The sequence below is a fragment of the Balaenoptera borealis genome, assembly GCF_965194805.1.
Source record: "Balaenoptera borealis genome assembly, contig: HAP1_SCAFFOLD_778, whole genome shotgun sequence".
In the NCBI taxonomy this organism is placed as follows: domain Eukaryota; kingdom Metazoa; phylum Chordata; class Mammalia; order Artiodactyla; family Balaenopteridae; genus Balaenoptera; species Balaenoptera borealis.
In genome coordinates this window covers 267,613-287,610 of record NW_028123423.1, presented here as the reverse complement: position 1 = coordinate 287,610, position 19,998 = coordinate 267,613, and positions in this window count along the sequence as shown.

Sequence of the window (19,998 nt, the reverse complement as noted above, 5' to 3'; positions counted from 1 at the left end):
TCCATACACAGATGAATGGACAAAGAAGAAGTGGGATACGGAGAGAACGGAGTAGGGGCCTCGGGATAAAAATGAACAATGCCATTTTCAGAACTGCAGATGAACCTAGAAATAATCATATTAGGTTAATTATGTCAAAGGGTTGACAAATATCCTATGATATCATTTATACATGTTATCCTAAGACTGCTACCAATGAACATATTTCCACAGAGAAAGACACTCACAGATTTATAAAACAAAGTAATGCTTAGCCAAAATGACCGTTGGCAGGATGGATAAATTAGGACTATGGGGTAACGTACATATACTAATGTATGTTAAATGTATATAAATATATAACATATAAACTATATGAATCATATAATCACCAATACATATAAAATATGTAATGACAAAACATCTACCAAATGCCAAGGAAGGTCTCCTCCACATTTTGCAATAACATACATGGTAACAGGATCCGACGATGAATAGACATATGTATGAATCATTAAGCAGATTCTGTCTAGCCAGACAATCACAACACTATAATCAAATTTATTCCCATCAGAAATAGAAATTAAATTTAAAAAACAAACATACGTAAGGAGACATAAACTTCTGGGGGCTTCTCCCAGCACATTCCACTCTCATTTCCAACCTCGGAACACTACCTCCAGGAAGATTCCGTTGCCCTAGTAACAAGAGTTGATAACGTAATAATGCTGCCACCTCGTGGCTATTTCCCACAACTGCAGGTTTAAAACCAGTGCTAATGGTTGCTTAACAGTCACAAGGACTGCAGCGCTGTCAATGACACCTGCCCTCAAAAAATGCCCTGGGGTAGGGAATAGGCAAGGAAATTCAACACATGACAAATTTTTCAAGAAGTCAATGTGAAGAGGGAAGTTGTACGCACTCCTTAAAAAAAAAGAAAACAAAAAACATGAAATGCCTGAAGCTCGGTATAAGGAATTTTTAGCCTCATGCAAATCCAGCTCCCCAAAAGGTTTCAGCTCACACCAGTCAAATGACCATTAGCAAAAAGTCTACAAACTATAAATGCTGAAGGGGTTTTAGAGAACTGTGTACCTTCTAGCTGCTGGTGGGATGGAAAGTGGTAACAGCACTAACGAGAACTGGACGGAGGTGCTTTAAAGGTAAAAATTGAGCTACCATATGATGCGGCAGGGCACCTTTTGGGCCTATAACCGAAGACCACCAGAACCGGAAGACAGAGGCAGGCAAATGTGCACTGCAGCAATATTGAAATAGCCAAGACATGGAAGCCAGAAAAAGGTGCATACACACATGAATGGACAAGGAAGAAGTGGTATACGGACAGAATGGAATAGTAGCCTCGGGAAAATATAAACAATGCCGTTTTCAGGACTACAGATGAGCCTAGAAATAATCATATTAGGTTAAGTAAGTCAAAAGGGAATGACAAATATCCTATGATATCACTTATATATGTTATCCTAATATTGCTACCAATGAACATTCTTCCACAGAAAAATACACTCACACACTTATAAAACGAACTAATGGTTAGCCAAAATGAAAGGTGGCAGCATGGATAAATTAGGACTATGGGGCTAACATACATATACTAATGTATGTTAAATGTATATAAACATATAACATATAAATTATATGAATTGTGTAATCAGCAATACATATAAAATATATAATGACAAACAACCTACCAAATACCAAGCGAGGTCTACACAACATTCTGCAAAAACGTACATGGTAACAGGATCCGAAGATGAACAGACATATGTATGAATTATTAAGCAGATTCTGTCCAGCCAGAGAATCACAACACTCTAATCAAATTTACTCTGATAAGAAATAGAAATTAAATTTAAAAAACAAACATAAGTAAGGAGACATAAACTTCTTGGGGCTTGTCCCAGCATATTCCATTCTAAGTTACAACCTCGGAACACTACCTCCAGGAAGACTCTGTTGCCCTATTAACAAGAGTTGAAAACGTAATACTGTTGCCGCCTTGTGGCTGTTTCCCACAACAGCAGTTTTAAACACAGTGCTAATTGTTGCTTAATAGGCACAAGGACTGCAGGGCTGTAAATGACACCTGCCCTCAAAAAATGTCCTGGGGTAGGGAATAGGCAAGAACATTCAACACATGACAAATTTTTCAAGAAGTCAATGTGAAGAGGGTAGTTGTACTCACTCTTTAAAATAAAAAGAAAAGAAAAGAAGGAAATGCCGAAAGCTCGTTATAAGAAATTATTACCCTCATGCACATCCGACCTCCAAAAAGCTTTCAGCTCACTCCAGTCAAATGACCATCAGCAAAAATTGTACAAACTATAAATGCTGAAGGGGTATAAGAGAACTGTGTACCTTCTAGCTGTTGGTGGGATGTAAAGTGGTAACAGCACTAACGAAAACTGGATGGAGCTGCTTTAAAGGTAAAAATTAAGCTACCATATGATGCGGCAGGGCACCTTTTGGGCCTATAACCCAAGACCACCAGAACCGGAAAGACAGAGGCAGGCAAAGGTGCACTGCAGCAATATTGAAATAGCCAAGACATGGAAGCAAGATAAAGGTCCATACACAGAAGAATGGGCAAAGAAGAAGTGGTATACGGACAGAGTGGAATAGTAGCCTCGGGATAACAATGAACCATGTCATTTTCATGACTATAGATGAGCCTAAAAATAATCACAATAGGTTAAGTAAGTCAAAGGGTTGACAAATATCCTATGATATCATTTATACATGTTATCGTAAGACTGCTACCAATGAACATCTTTCCACAGAGAAAGACACTCACAGATTTATAAAACAAAGTAATGGTTAGCCAAAATGAAAGGTGGTAGGATGGATAAATTAGGACTATGGGGCTAACATACATATACTAATGTGTGTTACATGTATACAAACATATAACATATAAACTATATGAATTATATAATCACCAGTACATATAAAATATATAAAGACAAATCATCTACCAAATACCAAGGGAGGTCTACTCAACATTCTGCAATAACATACATTGTAACAGGATCCGACGATGAACAGACATATGTAGGAATCATTAAGCAGATTCTGTGAAGCCAGACAATCACAACACTCTAATCAACTTTATTCCAATAAGAAATAGAAATTAAATTTAAAAAAAAACAAACATAAGTAAGGAGACAAACTTCTGGGGGCTTGTCCCAGCACATTCCACTCTCATTTCCAACTTCGGAACACTACCTCCAGGAAGACTCTCTTGCCCTAGTAACAAGAGTTGATAACGTAATAATGCTGCCACATTGTGGCTGTTTCCCACAGCAGCAGCTTTAAACCCACTGCTAATTGTTGCTTAATAGTCACAAGGACTGCAGGGCTGTAAATGACACCTGCCCTCAAAAAATGCCCTGGCGTTGGGAATAGGCAAGAAAATTCAACACATGACAAATTTTTCAAGAACTCAATATGAAGAGGGAAGCTCTACTCACTCTAAAAAAAAGAAAAGAAAAAAAAGGAGACGCCTAAAGCTCAGTATAAGGAATTATTAGCCACATGCAAATCCAACCTCCAAAAAGATTTCAGCTCACACCAGTCCAATGACCATCAGCAAAAAGGCTACGAACTATAAATATTGAAGGGGTTTTAGAGAACTGTGTACCTACTAGCTGCTTGTGGTATGTAAAGAGGTAACAGCACTAAGGAAAACAGGATGGAGCTGTTTCAAAGGTAAAAATTGAGCTACCATATGATGCGGTAGGGCACCTTTTAGGCCTAAAACCGAAGACCACCAGAACCGGAATGACAGCGGCAGGCAAATATGCACTGCAACAATACTGAGAGAGCCAAGACATGGAAGTGAAAAAAGGTCCCAAAACAGATGAATGGACACAGAAGAACTGGTGTACGAACCGAATGGAATAGTAGCCTCGGGATAAAAATGAACAATGCCGTTTTCAGGACTACATATGAGCCTAGAAATAATCATATTAGTTTAAGTAAGTCAAATGGGAATGACAAATATCCTATGATATCATTTATACATGTTATCTGAAGATTGCTACCAATGAACATATTTCCACAAAAAAAGACACCCACAGACTAATAAAACAAACAAATGGTTAGCCAACATGAAAGGTGGGAGAATGGATAAATTAGGACTATGGGGTAACATACATATACTAATGTATGCTAATGTATATAAACATATAACATATAAACTATATGAATTATTAAATCACCAATACATATAAAATATATAATGACGAAATACCTACCAAATACCAAGGTAGGTCTACACAACATTCTGCAATAACATACATGGTAAGAGGATCCGAAGATGAACAGACATATGTATGAATCATTAAGCAGATTCTGTATAGCCAGAGATTCACAACACTCTAATGAAATATACCCCGATAAGAAACAGAAATTAAATTAAAAAAACAAACATAAGTAAGGAGACATAAACTTCTGGTGGCTTGTCCCAACACATTCCACTCTCATTTCCAACCTCGGAACACTATGTCCAGGAAGACTCTTTTGCCCTAGCAACAAGAGTTGAGAACGTAATAATGCTGCCGCCTTGTGGCTGTTTCCCACAACAGCAGCTTTAAACTCAGTGCTAATGGTCGTTTAATAGTCAAAAGGACTGCAGGGCTGTAAATGACACCTGCCCTCAGAAAATGCCCTGGGGTTGGGAAGAGGCAAGAAAATTCAACACATGACAAATTTTTCAAGAACTCAATATGAAGAGGGAGGCTGTAATCATTCTATTAAAAAAAAGAAAAGAAAAAAAAAGGACATGCCTAAAGCTCAGTATAAGGAATTATTAGCCACATGCAAATCCAACCTCCAAAAAGGTTTCAGCTCACACCAGTCAAATGACCATCGGCAAAAAGTCTACAAACTAGAAATGCTGAAGGGGTTTGAGAGAACTGTGTACCTTCCAGCTGCTGGTGGGATGGAAAGTGGTAACAACACTAGTGAAAACTGGATGGAACTGCTTTAAAGGTAAAAATTGAGCTACCATATGGTACGGCAGGGAACCTTTTGGGCACATAACCTAAGATCACTAGAAGCGGAAAGACAGAGGCAGGTAAACGTGCAGCAATACTGAAATAGCCAAGACATGGAAGCAAGAAAAAGGTCCATACACAGATGAATGGACAAAGAAGAAGTGGGATACGGAGAGAACGGAGTAGGGGCCTCGGGATAAAAATGAACAATGCCATTTTCAGAACTGCAGATGAACCTAGAAATAATCATATTAGGTTAATTATGTCAAAGGGTTGACAAATATCCTATGATATCATTTATACATGTTATCCTAAGACTGCTACCAATGAACATATTTCCACAGAGAAAGACACTCACAGATTTATAAAACAAAGTAATGCTTAGCCAAAATGACCGTTGGCAGGATGGATAAATTAGGACTATGGGGTAACGTACATATACTAATGTATGTTAAATGTATATAAATATATAACATATAAACTATATGAATCATATAATCACCAATACATATAAAATATGTAATGACAAAACATCTACCAAATGCCAAGGAAGGTCTCCTCCACATTTTGCAATAACATACATGGTAACAGGATCCGACGATGAATAGACATATGTATGAATCATTAAGCAGATTCTGTCTAGCCAGACAATCACAACACTATAATCAAATTTATTCCCATCAGAAATAGAAATTAAATTTAAAAAACAAACATACGTAAGGAGACATAAACTTCTGGGGGCTTCTCCCAGCACATTCCACTCTCATTTCCAACCTCGGAACACTACCTCCAGGAAGATTCCGTTGCCCTAGTAACAAGAGTTGATAACGTAATAATGCTGCCACCTCGTGGCTATTTCCCACAACTGCAGGTTTAAAACCAGTGCTAATGGTTGCTTAACAGTCACAAGGACTGCAGCGCTGTCAATGACACCTGCCCTCAAAAAATGCCCTGGGGTAGGGAATAGGCAAGGAAATTCAACACATGACAAATTTTTCAAGAAGTCAATGTGAAGAGGGAAGTTGTACGCACTCCTTAAAAAAAAAGAAAACAAAAAACATGAAATGCCTGAAGCTCGGTATAAGGAATTTTTAGCCTCATGCAAATTCAGCTCCCCAAAAGGTTTCAGCTCACACCAGTCAAATGACCATTAGCAAAAAGTCTACAAACTATAAATGCTGAAGGGGTTTTAGAGAACTGTGTACCTTCTAGCTGCTGGTGGGATGGAAAGTGGTAACAGCACTAACGAGAACTGGACGGAGGTGCTTTAAAGGTAAAAATTGAGCTACCATATGATGCGGCAGGGCACCTTTTGGGCCTATAACCGAAGACCACCAGAACCGGAAGACAGAGGCAGGCAAATGTGCACTGCAGCAATATTGAAATAGCCAAGACATGGAAGCCAGAAAAAGGTGCATACACACATGAATGGACAAGGAAGAAGTGGTATACGGACAGAATGGAATAGTAGCCTCGGGAAAATATAAACAATGCCGTTTTCAGGACTACAGATGAGCCTAGAAATAATCATATTAGGTTAAGTAAGTCAAAAGGGAATGACAAATATCCTATGATATCACTTATATATGTTATCCTAATATTGCTACCAATGAACATTCTTCCACAGAAAAATACACTCACACACTTATAAAACGAACTAATGGTTAGCCAAAATGAAAGGTGGCAGCATGGATAAATTAGGACTATGGGGCTAACATACATATACTAATGTATGTTAAATGTATATAAACATATAACATATAAATTATATGAATTGTGTAATCAGCAATACATATAAAATATATAATGACAAACAACCTACCAAATACCAAGCGAGGTCTACACAACATTCTGCAAAAACGTACATGGTAACAGGATCCGAAGATGAACAGACATATGTATGAATTATTAAGCAGATTCTGTCCAGCCAGAGAATCACAACACTCTAATCAAATTTACTCTGATAAGAAATAGAAATTAAATTTAAAAAACAAACATAAGTAAGGAGACATAAACTTCTTGGGGCTTGTCCCAGCATATTCCATTCTAAGTTACAACCTTGGAACACTACCTCCAGGAAGACTCTGTTGCCCTATTAACAAGAGTTGAAAACGTAATACTGTTGCCGCCTTGTGGCTGTTTCCCACAACAGCAGTTTTAAACACAGTGCTAATTGTTGCTTAATAGGCACAAGGACTGCAGGGCTGTAAATGACACCTGCCCTCAAAAAATGTCCTGGGGTAGGGAATAGGCAAGAACATTCAACACATGACAAATTTTTCAAGAAGTCAATGTGAAGAGGGTAGTTGTACTCACTCTTTAAAATAAAAAGAAAAGAAAAGAAGGAAATGCCGAAAGCTCGTTATAAGAAATTATTACCCTCATGCACATCCGACCTCCAAAAAGCTTTCAGCTCACTCCAGTCAAATGACCATCAGCAAAAATTGTACAAACTATAAATGCTGAAGGGGTATAAGAGAACTGTGTACCTTCTAGCTGTTGGTGGGATGTAAAGTGGTAACAGCACTAACGAAAACTGGATGGAGCTGCTTTAAAGGTAAAAATTAAGCTACCATATGATGCGGCAGGGCACCTTTTGGGCCTATAACCCAAGACCACCAGAACCGGAAAGACAGAGGCAGGCAAAGGTGCACTGCAGCAATATTGAAATAGCCAAGACATGGAAGCAAGATAAAGGTCCATACACAGAAGAATGGGCAAAGAAGAAGTGGTATACGGACAGAGTGGAATAGTAGCCTCGGGATAACAATGAACCATGTCATTTTCATGACTATAGATGAGCCTAAAAATAATCATAATAGGTTAAGTAAGTCAAAGGGTTGACAAATATCCTATGATATCATTTATACATGTTATCGTAAGACTGCTACCAATGAACATCTTTCCACAGAGAAAGACACTCACAGATTTATAAAACAAAGTAATGGTTAGCCAAAATGAAAGGTGGTAGGATGGATAAATTAGGACTATGGGGCTAACATACATATACTAATGTGTGTTACATGTATACAAACATATAACATATAAACTATATGAATTATATAATCACCAGTACATATAAAATATATAAAGACAAATCATCTACCAAATACCAAGGGAGGTCTACTCAACATTCTGCAATAACATACATTGTAACAGGATCCGACGATGAACAGACATATGTAGGAATCATTAAGCAGATTCTGTGAAGCCAGACAATCACAACACTCTAATCAACTTTATTCCAATAAGAAATAGAAATTAAATTAAAAAAAAAACAAACATAAGTAAGGAGACAAACTTCTGGGGGCTTGTCCCAGCACATTCCACTCTCATTTCCAACTTCGGAACACTACCTCCAGGAAGACTCTCTTGCCCTAGTAACAAGAGTTGATAACGTAATAATGCTGCCACATTGTGGCTGTTTCCCACAGCAGCAGCTTTAAACCCACTGCTAATTGTTGCTTAATAGTCACAAGGACTGCAGGGCTGTAAATGACACCTGCCCTCAAAAAATGCCCTGGGGTTGGGAATAGGCAAGAAAATTCAACACATGACAAATTTTTCAAGAACTCAATATGAAGAGGGAAGCTCTACTCACTCTAAAAAAAAGAAAAGAAAAAAAAGGAGACGCCTAAAGCTCAGTATAAGGAATTATTAGCCACATGCAAATCCAACCTCCAAAACGATTTCAGCTCACACCAGTCCAATGACCATCAGCAAAAAGGCTACGAACTAGAAATGTTGAAGGGGTTTTAGAGAACTGTGTACCTACTAGCTGCTTGTGGTATGTAAAGAGGTAACAGCACTAAGGAAAACAGGATGGAGCTGTTTCAAAGGTAAAAATTGAGCTACCATATGATGCGGTAGGGCACCTTTTAGGCCTAAAACCGAAGACCACCAGAACCGGAATGACAGCGGCAGGCAAATATGCACTGCAACAATACTGAGAGAGCCAAGACATGGAAGTGAAAAAAGGTCCCAAAACAGATGAATGGACACAGAAGAACTGGTGTACGAACCGAATGGAATAGTAGCCTCGGGATAAAAATGAACAATGCCGTTTTCAGGACTACATATGAGCCTAGAAATAATCATATTAGTTTAAGTAAGTCAAATGGGAATGACAAATATCCTATGATATCATTTATACATGTTATCTGAAGATTGCTACCAATGAACATATTTCCACAAAAAAAGACACCCACAGACTAATAAAACAAACAAATGGTTAGCCAACATGAAAGGTGGGAGAATGGATAAATTAGGACTATGGGGTAACATACATATACTAATGTATGCTAATGTATATAAACATATAACATATAAACTATATGAATTATTAAATCACCAATACATATAAAATATATAATGACGAAATACCTACCAAATACCAAGGTAGGTCTACACAACATTCTGCAATAACATACATGGTAAGAGGATCCGAAGATGAACAGACATATGTATGAATCATTAAGCAGATTCTGTATAGCCAGAGATTCACAACACTCTAATGAAATATACCCCGATAAGAAACAGAAATTAAATTAAAAAAACAAACATAAGTAAGGAGACATAAACTTCTGGTGGCTTGTCCCAACACATTCCACTCTCATTTCCAACCTCGGAACACTATGTCCAGGAAGACTCTTTTGCCCTAGCAACAAGAGTTGAGAACGTAATAATGCTGCCGCCTTGTGGCTGTTTCCCACAACAGCAGCTTTAAACTCAGTGCTAATGGTCGTTTAATAGTCAAAAGGACTGCAGGGCTGTAAATGACACCTGCCCTCAGAAAATGCCCTGGGGTTGGGAAGAGGCAAGAAAATTCAACACATGACAAATTTTTCAAGAACTCAATATGAAGAGGGAGGCTGTAATCATTCTATTAAAAAAAAGAAAAGAAAAAAAAAGGACATGCCTAAAGCTCAGTATAAGGAATTATTAGCCACATGCAAATCCAACCTCCAAAAAGGTTTCAGCTCACACCAGTCAAATGACCATCGGCAAAAAGTCTACAAACTAGAAATGCTGAAGGGGTTTGAGAGAACTGTGTACCTTCCAGCTGCTGGTGGGATGGAAAGTGGTAACAACACTAGTGAAAACTGGATGGAACTGCTTTAAAGGTAAAAATTGAGCTACCATATGGTACGGCAGGGAACCTTTTGGGCACATAACCTAAGATCACTAGAAGCGGAAAGACAGAGGCAGGTAAACGTGCAGCAATACTGAAATAGCCAAGACATGGAAGCAAGAAAAAGGTCCATACACAGATGAATGGACAAAGAAGAAGTGGGATACGGAGAGAACGGAGTAGGGGCCTCGGGATAAAAATGAACAATGCCATTTTCAGAACTGCAGATGAACCTAGAAATAATCATATTAGGTTAATTATGTCAAAGGGTTGACAAATGTCCTATGATATCATTTATACATGTTATCCTAAGACTGCTACCAATGAACATATTTCCACAGAGAAAGACACTCACAGATTTATAAAACAAAGTAATGCTTAGCCAAAATGACCGTTGGCAGGATGGATAAATTAGGACTATGGGGTAACGTACATATACTAATGTATGTTAAATGTATATAAATATATAACATATAAACTATATGAATCATATAATCACCAATACATATAAAATATGTAATGACAAAACATCTACCAAATGCCAAGGAAGGTCTCCTCCACATTTTGCAATAACATACATGGTAACAGGATCCGACGATGAATAGACATATGTATGAATCATTAAGCAGATTCTGTCTAGCCAGACAATCACAACACTATAATCAAATTTATTCCCATCAGAAATAGAAATTAAATTTAAAAAACAAACATACGTAAGGAGACATAAACTTCTGGGGGCTTCTCCCAGCACATTCCACTCTCATTTCCAACCTCGGAACACTACCTCCAGGAAGATTCCGTTGCCCTAGTAACAAGAGTAGATAACGTAATAATGCTGCCACCTCGTGGCTATTTCCCACAACTGCAGGTTTAAAACCAGTGCTAATGGTTGCTTAACAGTCACAAGGACTGCAGCGCTGTCAATGACACCTGCCCTCAAAAAATGCCCTGGGGTAGGGAATAGGCAAGGAAATTCAACACATGACAAATTTTTCAAGAAGTCAATGTGAAGAGGGAAGTTGTACGCACTCCTTAAAAAAAAAGAAAACAAAAAACATGAAATGCCTGAAGCTCGGTATAAGGAATTTTTAGCCTCATGCAAATCCAGCTCCCCAAAAGGTTTCAGCTCACACCAGTCAAATGACCATTAGCAAAAAGTCTACAAACTATAAATGCTGAAGGGGTTTTAGAGAACTGTGTACCTTCTAGCTGCTGGTGGGATGGAAAGTGGTAACAGCACTAACGAGAACTGGACGGAGGTGCTTTAAAGGTAAAAATTGAGCTACCATATGATGCGGCAGGGCACCTTTTGGGCCTATAACCGAAGACCACCAGAACCGGAAGACAGAGGCAGGCAAATGTGCACTGCAGCAATATTGAAATAGCCAAGACATGGAAGCCAGAAAAAGGTGCATACACACATGAATGGACAAGGAAGAAGTGGTATACGGACAGAATGGAATAGTAGCCTCGGGAAAATATAAACAATGCCGTTTTCAGGACTACAGATGAGCCTAGAAATAATCATATTAGGTTAAGTAAGTCAAAAGGGAATGACAAATATCCTATGATATCACTTATATATGTTATCCTAATATTGCTACCAATGAACATTCTTCCACAGAAAAATACACTCACACACTTATAAAACGAACTAATGGTTAGCCAAAATGAAAGGTGGCAGCATGGATAAATTAGGACTATGGGGCTAACATACATATACTAATGTATGTTAAATGTATATAAACATATAACATATAAATTATATGAATTGTGTAATCAGCAATACATATAAAATATATAATGACAAACAACCTACCAAATACCAAGCGAGGTCTACACAACATTCTGCAAAAACGTACATGGTAACAGGATCCGAAGATGAACAGACATATGTATGAATTATTAAGCAGATTCTGTCCAGCCAGAGAATCACAACACTCTAATCAAATTTACTCTGATAAGAAATAGAAATTAAATTTAAAAAACAAACATAAGTAAGGAGACATAAACTTCTTGGGGCTTGTCCCAGCATATTCCATTCTAAGTTACAACCTCGGAACACTACCTCCAGGAAGACTCTGTTGCCCTATTAACAAGAGTTGAAAACGTAATACTGTTGCCGCCTTGTGGCTGTTTCCCACAACAGCAGTTTTAAACACAGTGCTAATTGTTGCTTAATAGGCACAAGGACTGCAGGGCTGTAAATGACACCTGCCCTCAAAAAATGTCCTGGGGTAGGGAATAGGCAAGAACATTCAACACATGACAAATTTTTCAAGAAGTCAATGTGAAGAGGGTAGTTGTACTCACTCTTTAAAATAAAAAGAAAAGAAAAGAAGGAAATGCCGAAAGCTCGTTATAAGAAATTATTACCCTCATGCACATCCGACCTCCAAAAAGCTTTCAGCTCACTCCAGTCAAATGACCATCAGCAAAAATTGTACAAACTATAAATGCTGAAGGGGTATAAGAGAACTGTGTACCTTCTAGCTGTTGGTGGGATGTAAAGTGGTAACAGCACTAACGAAAACTGGATGGAGCTGCTTTAAAGGTAAAAATTAAGCTACCATATGATGCGGCAGGGCACCTTTTGGGCCTATAACCCAAGACCACCAGAACCGGAAAGACAGAGGCAGGCAAAGGTGCACTGCAGCAATATTGAAATAGCCAAGACATGGAAGCAAGATAAAGGTCCATACACAGAAGAATGGGCAAAGAAGAAGTGGTATACGGACAGAGTGGAATAGTAGCCTCGGGATAACAATGAACCATGTCATTTTCATGACTATAGATGAGCCTAAAAATAATCATAATAGGTTAAGTAAGTCAAAGGGTTGACAAATATCCTATGATATCATTTATACATGTTATCGTAAGACTGCTACCAATGAACATCTTTCCACAGAGAAAGACACTCACAGATTTATAAAACAAAGTAATGGTTAGCCAAAATGAAAGGTGGTAGGATGGATAAATTAGGACTATGGGGCTAACATACATATACTAATGTGTGTTACATGTATACAAACATATAACATATAAACTATATGAATTATATAATCACCAGTACATATAAAATATATAAAGACAAATCATCTACCAAATACCAAGGGAGGTCTACTCAACATTCTGCAATAACATACATTGTAACAGGATCCGACGATGAACAGACATATGTAGGAATCATTAAGCAGATTCTGTGAAGCCAGACAATCACAACACTCTAATCAACTTTATTCCAATAAGAAATAGAAATTAAATTAAAAAAAAAACAAACATAAGTAAGGAGACAAACTTCTGGGGGCTTGTCCCAGCACATTCCACTCTCATTTCCAACTTCGGAACACTACCTCCAGGAAGACTCTCTTGCCCTAGTAACAAGAGTTGATAACGTAATAATGCTGCCACATTGTGGCTGTTTCCCACAGCAGCAGCTTTAAACCCACTGCTAATTGTTGCTTAATAGTCACAAGGACTGCAGGGCTGTAAATGACACCTGCCCTCAAAAAATGCCCTGGGGTTGGGAATAGGCAAGAAAATTCAACACATGACAAATTTTTCAAGAACTCAATATGAAGAGGGAAGCTCTACTCACTCTAAAAAAAAGAAAAGAAAAAAAAGGAGACGCCTAAAGCTCAGTATAAGGAATTATTAGCCACATGCAAATCCAACCTCCAAAACGATTTCAGCTCACACCAGTCCAATGACCATCAGCAAAAAGGCTACGAACTAGAAATGTTGAAGGGGTTTTAGAGAACTGTGTACCTACTAGCTGCTTGTGGTATGTAAAGAGGTAACAGCACTAAGGAAAACAGGATGGAGCTGTTTCAAAGGTAAAAATTGAGCTACCATATGATGCGGTAGGGCACCTTTTAGGCCTAAAACCGAAGACCACCAGAACCGGAATGACAGCGGCAGGCAAATATGCACTGCAACAATACTGAGAGAGCCAAGACATGGAAGTGAAAAAAGGTCCCAAAACAGATGAATGGACACAGAAGAACTGGTGTACGAACCGAATGGAATAGTAGCCTCGGGATAAAAATGAACAATGCCGTTTTCAGGACTACATATGAGCCTAGAAATAATCATATTAGTTTAAGTAAGTCAAATGGGAATGACAAATATCCTATGATATCATTTATACATGTTATCTGAAGATTGCTACCAATGAACATATTTCCACAAAAAAAGACACCCACAGACTAATAAAACAAACAAATGGTTAGCCAACATGAAAGGTGGGAGAATGGATAAATTAGGACTATGGGGTAACATACATATACTAATGTATGCTAATGTATATAAACATATAACATATAAACTATATGAATTATTAAATCACCAATACATATAAAATATATAATGACGAAATACCTACCAAATACCAAGGTAGGTCTACACAACATTCTGCAATAACATACATGGTAAGAGGATCCGAAGATGAACAGACATATGTATGAATCATTAAGCAGATTCTGTATAGCCAGAGATTCACAACACTCTAATGAAATATACCCCGATAAGAAACAGAAATTAAATTAAAAAAACAAACATAAGTAAGGAGACATAAACTTCTGGTGGCTTGTCCCAACACATTCCACTCTCATTTCCAACCTCGGAACACTATGTCCAGGAAGACTCTTTTGCCCTAGCAACAAGAGTTGAGAACGTAATAATGCTGCCGCCTTGTGGCTGTTTCCCACAACAGCAGCTTTAAACTCAGTGCTAATGGTCGTTTAATAGTCAAAAGGACTGCAGGGCTGTAAATGACACCTGCCCTCAGAAAATGCCCTGGGGTTGGGAAGAGGCAAGAAAATTCAACACATGACAAATTTTTCAAGAACTCAATATGAAGAGGGAGGCTGTAATCATTCTATTAAAAAAAAGAAAAGAAAAAAAAAGGACATGCCTAAAGCTCAGTATAAGGAATTATTAGCCACATGCAAATCCAACCTCCAAAAAGGTTTCAGCTCACACCAGTCAAATGACCATCGGCAAAAAGTCTACAAACTAGAAATGCTGAAGGGGTTTGAGAGAACTGTGTACCTTCCAGCTGCTGGTGGGATGGAAAGTGGTAACAACACTAGTGAAAACTGGATGGAACTGCTTTAAAGGTAAAAATTGAGCTACCATATGGTACGGCAGGGAACCTTTTGGGCACATAACCTAAGATCACTAGAAGCGGAAAGACAGAGGCAGGTAAACGTGCAGCAATACTGAAATAGCCAAGACATGGAAGCAAGAAAAAGGTCCATACACAGATGAATGGACAAAGAAGAAGTGGGATACGGAGAGAACGGAGTAGGGGCCTCGGGATAAAAATGAACAATGCCATTTTCAGAACTGCAGATGAACCTAGAAATAATCATATTAGGTTAATTATGTCAAAGGGTTGACAAATGTCCTATGATATCATTTATACATGTTATCCTAAGACTGCTACCAATGAACATATTTCCACAGAGAAAGACACTCACAGATTTATAAAACAAAGTAATGCTTAGCCAAAATGACCGTTGGCAGGATGGATAAATTAGGACTATGGGGTAACGTACATATACTAATGTATGTTAAATGTATATAAATATATAACATATAAACTATATGAATCATATAATCACCAATACATATAAAATATGTAATGACAAAACATCTACCAAATGCCAAGGAAGGTCTCCTCCACATTTTGCAATAACATACATGGTAACAGGATCCGACGATGAATAGACATATGTATGAATCATTAAGCAGATTCTGTCTAGCCAGACAATCACAACACTATAATCAAATTTATTCCCATCAGAAATAGAAATTAAATTTAAAAAACAAACATACGTAAGGAGACATAAACTTCTGGGGGCTTCTCCCAGCACATTCCACTCTCATTTCCAACCTCGGAACACTACCTCCAGGAAGATTCCGTTGCCCTAGTAACAAGAGTAGATAACGTAATAATGCTGCCACCTCGTGGCTATTTCCCACAACTGCAGGTTTAAAACCAGTGCTAATGGTTGCTTAACAGTCACAAGGACTGCAGCGCTGTCAATGACACCTGCCCTCAAAAAATGCCCTGGGGTAGGGAATAGGCAAGGAAATTCAACACATGACAAATTTTTCAAGAAGTCAATGTGAAGAGGGAAGTTGTACGCACTCCTTAAAAAAAAAGAAAACAAAAAACATGAAATGCCTGAAGCTCGGTATAAGGAATTTTTAGCCTCATGCAAATCCAGCTCCCCAAAAGGTTTCAGCTCACACCAGTCAAATGACCATTAGCAAAAAGTCTACAAACTATAAATGCTGAAGGGGTTTTAGAGAACTGTGTACCTTCTAGCTGCTGGTGGGATGGAAAGTGGTAACAGCACTAACGAGAACTGGACGGAGGTGCTTTAAAGGTAAAAATTGAGCTACCATATGATGCGGCAGGGCACCTTTTGGGCCTATAACCGAAGACCACCAGAACCGGAAGACAGAGGCAGGCAAATGTGCACTGCAGCAATATTGAAATAGCCAAGACATGGAAGCCAGAAAAAGGTGCATACACACATGAATGGACAAGGAAGAAGTGGTATACGGACAGAATGGAATAGTAGCCTCGGGAAAATATAAACAATGCCGTTTTCAGGACTACAGATGAGCCTAGAAATAATCATATTAGGTTAAGTAAGTCAAAAGGGAATGACAAATATCCTATGATATCACTTATATATGTTATCCTAATATTGCTACCAATGAACATTCTTCCACAGAAAAATACACTCACACACTTATAAAACGAACTAATGGTTAGCCAAAATGAAAGGTGGCAGCATGGATAAATTAGGACTATGGGGCTAACATACATATACTAATGTATGTTAAATGTATATAAACATATAACATATAAATTATATGAATTGTGTAATCAGCAATACATATAAAATATATAATGACAAACAACCTACCAAATACCAAGCGAGGTCTACACAACATTCTGCAAAAACGTACATGGTAACAGGATCCGAAGATGAACAGACATATGTATGAATTATTAAGCAGATTCTGTCCAGCCAGACAATCACAACACTCTAATCAAATTTACTCTGATAAGAAATAGAAATTAAATTTAAAAAACAAACATAAGTAAGGAGACATAAACTTCTTGGGGCTTGTCCCAGCATATTCCATTCTAAGTTACAACCTCGGAACACTACCTCCAGGAAGACTCTGTTGCCCTATTAACAAGAGTTGAAAACGTAATACTGTTGCCGCCTTGTGGCTGTTTCCCACAACAGCAGTTTTAAACACAGTGCTAATTGTTGCTTAATAGGCACAAGGACTGCAGGGCTGTAAATGACACCTGCCCTCAAAAAATGTCCTGGGGTAGGGAATAGGCAAGAACATTCAACACATGACAAATTTTTCAAGAAGTCAATGTGAAGAGGGTAGTTGTACTCACTCTTTAAAATAAAAAGAAAAGAAAAGAAGGAAATGCCGAAAGCTCGTTATAAGAAATTATTACCCTCATGCACATCCGACCTCCAAAAAGCTTTCAGCTCACTCCGGTCAAATGACCATCAGCAAAAATTGTACAAACTATAAATGCTGAAGGGGTATAAGAGAACTGTGTACCTTCTAGCTGTTGGTGGGATGTAAAGTGGTAACAGCACTAACGAAAACTGGATGGAGCTGCTTTAAAGGTAAAAATTAAGCTACCATATGATGCGGCAGGGCACCTTTTGGGCCTATAACCCAAGACCACCAGAACCGGAAAGACAGAGGCAGGCAAAGGTGCACTGCAGCAATATTGAAATAGCCAAGACATGGAAGCAAGATAAAGGTCCATACACAGAAGAATGGGCAAAGAAGAAGTGGTATACGGACAGAGTGGAATAGTAGCCTCGGGATAACAATGAACCATGTCATTTTCATGACTATAGATGAGCCTAAAAATAATCACAATAGGTTAAGTAAGTCAAAGGGTTGACAAATATCCTATGATATCATTTATACATGTTATCGTAAGACTGCTACCAATGAACATCTTTCCACAGAGAAAGACACTCACAGATTTATAAAACAAAGTAATGGTTAGCCAAAATGAAAGGTGGTAGGATGGATAAATTAGGACTATGGGGCTAACATACATATACTAATGTGTGTTACATGTATACAAACATATAACATATAAACTATATGAATTATATAATCACCAGTACATATAAAATATATAAAGACAAATCATCTACCAAATACCAAGGGAGGTCTACTCAACATTCTGCAATAACATACATTGTAACAGGATCCGACGATGAACAGACATATGTAGGAATCATTAAGCAGATTCTGTGAAGCCAGACAATCACAACACTCTAATCAACTTTATTCCAATAAGAAATAGAAATTAAATTAAAAAAAAAACAAACATAAGTAAGGAGACAAACTTCTGGGGGCTTGTCCCAGCACATTCCACTCTCATTTCCAACTTCGGAACACTACCTCCAGGAAGACTCTCTTGCCCTAGTAACAAGAGTTGATAACGTAATAATGCTGCCACATTGTGGCTGTTTCCCACAGCAGCAGCTTTAAACCCACTGCTAATTGTTGCTTAATAGTCACAAGGACTGCAGGGCTGTAAATGACACCTGCCCTCAAAAAATGCCCTGGGGTTGGGAATAGGCAAGAAAATTCAACACATGACAAATTTTTCAAGAACTCAATATGAAGAGGGAAGCTCTACTCACTCTAAAAAAAAGAAAAGAAAAAAAAGGAGACGCCTAAAGCTCAGTATAAGGAATTATTAGCCACATGCAAATCCAACCTCCAAAACGATTTCAGCTCACACCAGTCCAATGACCATCAGCAAAAAGGCTACGAACTAGAAATGTTGAAGGGGTTTTAGAGAACTGTGTACCTACTAGCTGCTTGTGGTATGTAAAGAGGTAACAGCACTAAGGAAAACAGGATGGAGCTGTTTCAAAGGTAAAAATTGAGCTACCATATGATGCGGTAGGGCACCTTTTAGGCCTAAAACCGAAGACCACCAGAACCGGAATGACAGCGGCAGGCAAATATGCACTGCAACAATACTGAGAGAGCCAAGACATGGAAGTGAAAAAAGGTCCCAAAACAGATGAATGGACACAGAAGAACTGGTGTACGAACCGAATGGAATAGTAGCCTCGGGATAAAAATGAACAATGCCGTTTTCAGGACTACATATGAGCCTAGAAATAATCATATTAGTTTAAGTAAGTCAAATGGGAATGACAAATATCCTATGATATCATTTATACATGTTATCTGAAGATTGCTACCAATGAACATATTTCCACAAAAAAAGACACCCACAGACTAATAAAACAAACAAATGGTTAGCCAACATGAAAGGTGGGAGAATGGATAAATTAGGACTATGGGGTAACATACATATACTAATGTATGCTAATGTATATAAACATATAACATATAAACTATATGAATTATTAAATCACCAATACATATAAAATATATAATGACGAAATACCTACCAAATACCAAGGTAGGTCTACACAACATTCTGCAATAACATACATGGTAAGAGGATCCGAAGATGAACAGACATATGTATGAATCATTAAGCAGATTCTGTATAGCCAGAGATTCACAACACTCTAATGAAATATACCCCGATAAGAAACAGAAATTAAATTAAAAAAACAAACATAAGTAAGGAGACATAAACTTCTGGTGGCTTGTCCCAACACATTCCACTCTCATTTCCAACCTCGGAACACTATGTCCAGGAAGACTCTTTTGCCCTAGCAACAAGAGTTGAGAACGTAATAATGCTGCCGCCTTGTGGCTGTTTCCCACAACAGCAGCTTTAAACTCAGTGCTAATGGTCGT